General features: G+C 37.8%; 1 long non-coding RNA gene across 1 annotated transcript; it reads right to left on the bottom strand.

Annotated features, from left to right (window-relative positions):
* On the bottom strand, positions 1 to 2832 carry LOC148918430 (uncharacterized). The gene is made up of 3 exons (XR_016124958.1): positions 2506 to 2832; positions 1072 to 2053; positions 1 to 207 (listed from the first exon to the last, which is right to left on the bottom strand). It is a non-coding gene; the product is annotated as an uncharacterized LOC148918430 (long non-coding RNA).
* Positions 2833 to 8005: the final 5173 nt, after the last annotated feature.

Raw genomic sequence — 8005 nt, 5'->3', positions numbered from 1 at the left:
CTCAGCCACAGGTTGTGGGACAACACTGGACCACGCTCTTACCATCGTTGGGTATGGGAATGGGACGACTGAGGACAGCACCAAGTATTGGTTACTCAAGAATCAATGGGGTGAGAGCTGGGGGGTGAGAATGGCTATATGAAAATTCTTACGAATGCTGGTCCCCCAGAAGGTGTTTGTGGCCTGGCTCCTATCCGACTGCATAATCTATATATTGATCAAAGCAAAGGAAGAGATGTAATCTTCTCAACTTCACCTATATAGTACATATAGGCTATAGAATCCATATATGCAAGTTGCAACTGTACATATCATTCATTGGCCGTGAAAATGCCTGTATTTGCTAGGTGTTAGGAGCTAGCTGGCTAATATATTCTATCAAATAAAACTTTCAATATCTCATGTGCAAGATATTATAAACCACATATGCATACAACAAGTGTGTTTTTCGTGTGCAGTTTATCACAAACCAACAATATTATATGGAAATGGTATTAATACATGCAATTAATCGCCAGGTTTCTCTGGAGCCCCTGTTAAAAGTGTTTGTGTGTGCCCTTCGCATATTAACTTACACAGAGCATCACATGTGAACAAACAGAAAAGAAGTCAAAAGAATAAGATAACATGCGAGTGCCAGAAAAAAAAAAAAAAACCCAGCCCTGTATATATATTATAGGTCATCTAAGTGAGCATCACATGTGGACAAATATTGTATAATTTTGTTTTATTATTTGCTGTTTGATTTGACTCATCTAAGTCATATTCTAGGTTAAGACTTCTTTGCCCTATCATGCTCACTCGGCTTAGAAGACTATAGTCGTCCTTAATTATCTCGAATAAGTAGTAGGAGGGACCGGGACTAGGGCCAGGGCCAGACCAGCCAGGCTTTGTGAATTATGTATGTTAGCTTATTGTCATGTCATTATTCAATGTTTGATGATAGTTTTTTTGTACGATGATGTTGCATATGTTGGTAGGTACGGCTTTTTTCTTGTTGAAAATAACTAAGAAAAACAAGGGATAAAGAAGGCTAATATGGAAAAGTATGGCTCGACTGATTCCACCGACCTAGCAATGCACTGAAGACAGTGACCCATACCAGAGCCTGGATGGAACTTCTGGTCATGAAGAGAGGTGCCTCCCAATAGCGAAATCGACCTACTCAAGGCTGTGTCCGCGCAATCTGCAGTTTCCGTTGCCATTGCCGTCACAGGAGAAGCCTCTCGGCATGAGGATGCCCCAGAAGGTGTTTGTGGCCTTGCTCAGAAAGCTTCCCATCAACAAGGCTTTCTGAATTATATGCTTATTGTCATGTAACTATAAAATCTTGTCGACTTCACCTAAAGCTGTAGACCGAACCCAAGACTACCAGATTCTCCTTTTTCATATTTACGCAGAATTACTATTATTGGTTGTAAAAATGCCCCATCTTGTACTAGCTAATGTACTCTTGACAAGATCTGCACATACGTGTGAAGTGTAACAACAAAGCAATATGGCATTACAAGCATTCACCAGGTTTTTGGCGCCCCTATTAAGAGTGAGCCTTCCATTTGGGTTCTGATACATTTATTGGCATAACTAAGAATGAATTCAGACAACAAAATTAACAGGACACAGTGAATATGCAAAATGCGCTCGGACAAACAAAAGCCTTTCTGATTGAAACAATACAGAAGGGATATCATGTGAAATAAGTTTGAAATTCTGCCAATGTTCACAAGAACTATTAGACATCATTATATTTCATTTCATTTCATTTACCTGATAAACTGAATACAAAAAGGACACAATCAGGCACGTTTTCCACTGTTGGGATTGGTGTTCGTGCAGAGGATCTTCCGTCCCTTAGCGCGTCAGCGCTTCAACATTGCTCTACCACCAGTGGTTCTCATGCGTCTGCGGAAGCCATGAGTTCGAGCCAAAGATTTCCGGGACCTATTTCTCTTGGTTAGACACAGAGCAGCCTTCCCAGCCCTCACCACTGAGCCAGAGCCTCTTTTTCTTTCAACTCCAATACTAGAACTCAAATCCAACCCAAGAGATAAACCTTCAAGTTGAAAAAAAATCAATTTCAGATCAAGGCCTTTCCTAGGAGGAAAATGACATTAGTATATTATCATTTATAATCACTACATTCCTTTGTTGGTATCCTGAGAGACCAACAAAGTACTCATATATTCATCTAGAAAAACCTAGCAAAACATCTAACCATTCCTTTCTCTAATTCACTAAGCAAAGCATCTTTTGATTGGAAATTGAAGTACTTATGTTGCTTTACTAAGCAAAACTGCTCACCAAACCAAAAATCAACAAAATTTGAAACAAACAAAGGAATACCAATGTTTGTCCAAATTCATAAACTAAGAAGACCCATCACAAGTTAGGCCACACAAAATCCTACAATTTGAACTTAAGAGACAAATTTCAACAAAATTTGCATCAATTCACAATCTTGGGCAAAAAGAGACACCAAGTAATTCAAGCATCAAACTTTCTTACCTGAAAACGAGGAAGGGAAAGAGAGAGAGGATGAAGGGACTAAGGAGCAGTGAAGCAAAGAAGAACATTTTGTGTATTGCATGCGAGAGGTACAGGGTTCGATAGCCTGCATCTCCACCTCATCCTTTTTGTATCTTTGCAATTAACAACACTTTTTCTGCTTTTGTTTTTTGACATTTTCAAGTTTGAAGCCCAAGCTAGGCCAAGACCATTCCTGGCCTGCAGAACTTTTCCCACAGCAACTACAAACGCACTTTGGATGGGGTATTTGATTTATGTCACATATGGACTAGCAGATGCAGTAAAATTCTAATCACATATTGGATCTCCAAAGTTGAAACTGTTTGGGCCAAAATTGACACACCAGTGAAAGATGGAAGCCCAAAATACAGAAAAGATGCTCATTAGAGCAAACAAGGCTAATCTAGGCCTCAGGCCCAATATAAAGGAAGAGGAGCAGAAATAAGGAACAATCCCACGTGACATCTCTGGGATAAAGAAAAAGTCAAGCAATGGCAACTGTCATAGAAGAAGTGATTGAAGGGTTCATGACATCAAGTTGATTCTGAAAAAACGAAGATCAAATCCCTCTTACATATATATATATATATATATATTGAGATTTTTCTTCTATCTTTTTCAGAGAAGGTAATTCTCCCAAGGAGATAAGCAAGTTACAATCTCGAGAGAGGATAGCGAGAAGCGAGGGTGTCGAGAAAAGGAACAAGCGACCATCACGGGTAAAATATCACAAGGGGCAGTTGAAATTGGGAAAGAGATTAGGTTCCTTTTCAAGAAAATCAGGGAAGTGATTGCCTATTTGAGAGCCTATCTGCCAAAACTGAAGAAATCCTATTTTCTTTCCTTCCATTAAAAAAAAGAAATATCTTTGCCGCCCAATAAATAAACACAATCACCCTACTCCAGAAAAGAAACAGTTTTACTATAAATACAAGAAGGAGTGAACAGGGTAAACAAAACACACACAACAAAAAATTCATCATCCAATCAAACAAAATCCTACACAAGGAAACCATCAGCCAAATGGACAACTCAAAATCAACCAACAAGCCCACTTGAATTTCAAGTAACTTGAATTTCAAGTAAAACCAGCTTCAAATCAGAATTCCCAAGGCTCAGACTTAAGAAATAAGTCATTGAGCAGATTTCTCTCGTTACAAATTTGGTTCAGAGAAACCAAGATAAGTAGAGCTTGAGTTCTCTCCAAAAATGGAAAACCTCAACAAATTTCACAGTGCAGTCTCTAGCTCACAGCGTCCTCAAAACGACCATACGCCCTTCGGTGAAGAAGCGCGATTCGCCCACTCGAAGCTTCACAAAAGCTTAAGGTACATTAAAGCTCTGCAGAATCAACCTTTGGTATCGATTTGTAGTTGAAAATCGGGCAATCGAGTTGTCAGCGGTCGATCCGGCCAGACATTCCAGTCCGATCCATATGAGCCTCCCATCCGGCGAAATGGAATCCGGCTATCTTTTTATCTTTTAGCATTGACATCTATTTTTATAGTTTTGTAAAAAGCGATTCCGCCTAAAAGCGACTTAAATTTCATCAACCATTACGGCGAACAACCTCTTTATCTTGAGATAAATTGTTAAAGTCCTCACCGATGCGAGGCAAGAAAAGAACTTACTTAGGAGATATTCCTCACCCAAATTCACAATCGTTTTTAAGAAATCAGTAACTTGCAAGTTATCCATTCAAACTAAGTCTGCTAGAATTTTTATTACTAGCGTGTGCTTCATACCAAAAGAAAGGTGACTTGTTGACCAGTTTATGGTTCTCAAGGTAGTGGGGAACTTTGCCCTTCCATCATAGGAGTAAACCAAGAACGGGCAAATAGAAACTTAAATGTTTTTTTTAGTACAAGCATTAGTGACACCTTGTTTGCAAGTTAACGCACTTTTTCACTGGGTTAGAACATGTCGACCTTGAATAGATATTGTTTAGCAAAGTCAACAAGACGTAACACTTGATGAGAAAGCAGCAGGTCAAAAGGGAAAAAGATGAAATATTGCTAATTGCTCAAGGAAAACTAGATCAGCTTATTCACCTAACTACAAGATTTGGGTGCATGAGCATGTAACATTTGGTACTCAATTATTGCTTTGGTGAAAGAGTGTGAGAGGAGAGAGGTCAAGGTTCAAGTGATTGAAAATGGACCAACTTGAACCCAGTTGGACATGAAATGCAAACTAATTATGATACAAGTGTTGTTGGCTAAAAGCTTGGTGGTTGTGGTTCCCAATGTGGGTATCCACTAGTTTTCCAACTAAGACACAAACCAAACCAGTGCTCTGCATATTTTTGCACGACTTGAAAGCAAATGCAACCAATTCACCATTAATAACAATTTTGTAGGGTTGTGGTGTGAGGTTGGCCAAAATGTGCATGCCCCAATTCCATGTCAGTTGAATGGGCAAAAGCAAACTATGATAAGGAAATCAGGTGGACCTCTGCCATCCAGACTGTTCATTCCCCCAACCTGTTGCCCACCCAACACCTTCTGCATAATGGATACAAACATCGTCACCAAAGTTTCCACCCACTTAATTCTGCATTACTATAAAATTCAATCATATCATCATCATCATGAAATTGTCGATGTAATATTGTCATATGATGTTACTAATTCACTTACTTAATTATGAATTATCTACGTAATATCGTCACGTGATGTTATTAATTTACTTATTTAATTATTACGAAAGTACTAACATTTGACAAAAGAAATGTGTTAATCATGTAAAGTATATCTCTTTGAGCTTTGCAAGCAACACATCTGGTCCTGAAAGGCTGCTAGTAGGGGTCCCCTAAGACAGGTTGTGCAAGCCAACTGTACAAAGCCACTTATGATTTCATGTCTCTCTCTCCCCCCTTCTCTCTCACTCAATTCTATGAAGTCCCAATTCAAGAGTGACTCATCAAAGAGACTAATTAATCTGGTAACCCTCTTTTTCCAAGACTAATTAATGACCAAGTTGTTGGAGGGTTTACTATTTTGAGATATACTTGGTAGAAAAAAAGAAAAAAAAAGGAACAAATGAAAGTAGAAAGAGGCAAGAAGCCGCAACCTATAACAGTTTTGATATTAAATATATGTGTATATGTGTTTGGGGACCTCTTTTGAAGGGTGAGCATGAGATTGAAGGAACTAGAGAAGACCAACTAGAAAGGCCGATGACAATGAAGGGTTGGAAACTCCATTTCCCAATTGTTTTGATTCATTTCATCTTCAACTCTCTCAACGTATAGGAACCCACCACATTGTCTTTGTCTGTGCCTGGAAAAGGTAGACTTCTTTCAGCTTCCAAAAGCAACCAGTTTTGATCCACATGTGTTATGGTGAGTGTCATTTCTTTTCTCCCTTTTTTTTTTATTGGTTAGTGTTGAATGGAATGTAATGGCATCTGTTAGTGCTATTGGTCACTATTGCTCCTCATGATAACGTTAAGAGGATTTCACTAATAAATCCATTTTAATGTCGGCAAAGAGATCAGGACATCACCATGACCAACTCTTTCATCATCATCATATCATCTTTAGTGTTTGTTCCTTCACTCATTTTAAAATATGAAGATTCCCATCAACTGGAAACAAGACAGGGTTTTTGAAGAAAAAAATCCAAAGAAAGAAAGATAGAAACCCTTCAACAGCAGCTACCTTACCAAGAAAACTCCAAAAATAGTTTAGTGGTTATGATTTATTTGAGTGATGAGATTCAACGAATGAAGACTTTTAGCTTTTCAAACACTCTAAAATGGAGGTTTAGATAGAGCTTTTGCAAAAGCACTTACCAAATGTGCAAAACGCCTCCCGTGGTTAACTTAAAGCACCAGCACCTAAATGAAGACTGCTTTTGGTAACCTTCAACAGAGACTCCACTACTAACCATTTCCACAATGGACTTTTTACCTACCCCATGCAATAGCTTGAGAACTGAGTTTGGAGAGATAGTCATGGGACTAACCCAAGGTGGGCCCAACTTGAGGAATGGGACTAAGCCTCTCTGAGAACAGAGAATGTTTTGAACTCTGGCCCTAAAGAAACTCAGAAGTAAAGTGTGGTGGCGGGCCTGACTGGGAAGACCAGCCTGATATTTTTTACTTTAGGGTTTTTAGTTTTCTAAATCTTTGGGTCTTGGGGACAAAGTTGGATGAAATGTCCAAAATAGATAAATCAAACCGACTGTAAGGAAATGAAAGTGACCTGGACAGCCTGTGGAACCCACCCTTTTGGTTCACTCTCCTATTGGTTTCAAAATTTTCAATGTTCTGCTTATGAATTATTTTTGGCTTTTGATTTTTAATTTGTTGTGGTTTCAGTGCAGCAGATGGCTTTGTCAATCCTTTATAGATTTTTATTTTTGCATGAAAGAAGTCTTATCTCATTGACACATGAACCACACAGACACAGAACACAATCCTAACCTCAGAAGAGGCCACATAATTTGGCATCAGAAGCACTTTTCCTGATTTTTTAACTTGTCTTAAATTTGTTTTCTTTCAATTTAATGGAATATTGTCCACAAATATAACCAGAAAGGGAAAAGTCATACCATGGGTTCAGTTCCCTATCAAACTGAATTGTATTTTTGCCTACAACCAAAGAAGGAAACGTAAGGCTACAATGGTTGGCAAACAAGAACTTTTAATTTAATGCTTTATTTAAGTCACATGTTCTCCCACCAAAGAGTGGCTTGTTTGGGAATGTTTATATAGAAATCACTTCTGTTCATAAGCATTTTCTCATAAGTGCTTCTATCATAAGAAAGTAAAAAAAATTATTGAAAATAATATAAGTGATTCTTTAAGAAGTACTTGAAAAAACACTTTTGTGACCTAGAAGCACTTATAAGATTTTCAGTCAAACACTATTAGAAGTGCTTTTAGTTGTCACTAAACGTTTTTAGCCCTTCCAGAAGAACTCTTACTCCCACATGCCCAAATATCTTCATCTAGAAATCTTTGTTTTTATTATCTATTATCAAGATGCTATTTTTGTATTGTTTGTAAAGGATAAAATGGACCTAAAAGCAGCAGGCACATCAGATGTGTATGTCTATTTTATGTATTGGAAAAAGCGTATGTATAGATGCATCATGCATGTACATTGACAATTGAAATTTATAATTGGTGCAATGCAAACAACACATGATTTTACCATGTGATGTCAAATTGCAATTTGAGAGTACGAACAGCACAACACAGGTTTTTATGCCTGTGAGTCCGTGACATGCAGACCTATGATAATGCAAGAGAAACTTTTTCTCTTTTCTTGAAATAATAATAATAATAATAATAATAATAATAATAATAATAATAATAATTTCCCCATTAAAAAAAACCTCAGAATTTCAACCCCTTCACTTGATTCACCTTCCCAATTGCACTATTTCCGAATCCATCCAAGTTTTCCAACTCACATCAGGAAAAAAGAAATATTTATATCAATTAATTTTCATATCCTCTGGCTCAAACA

The sequence above is a fragment of the Prunus mume genome, linkage group LG3 (assembly GCF_029339155.1).
Source record: "Prunus mume cultivar Tortuosa linkage group LG3, ASM2933915v1, whole genome shotgun sequence".
NCBI lineage: Eukaryota > Viridiplantae > Streptophyta > Magnoliopsida > Rosales > Rosaceae > Prunus > Prunus mume.
This window is presented reverse-complemented; position numbering and strand designations above follow the sequence as displayed.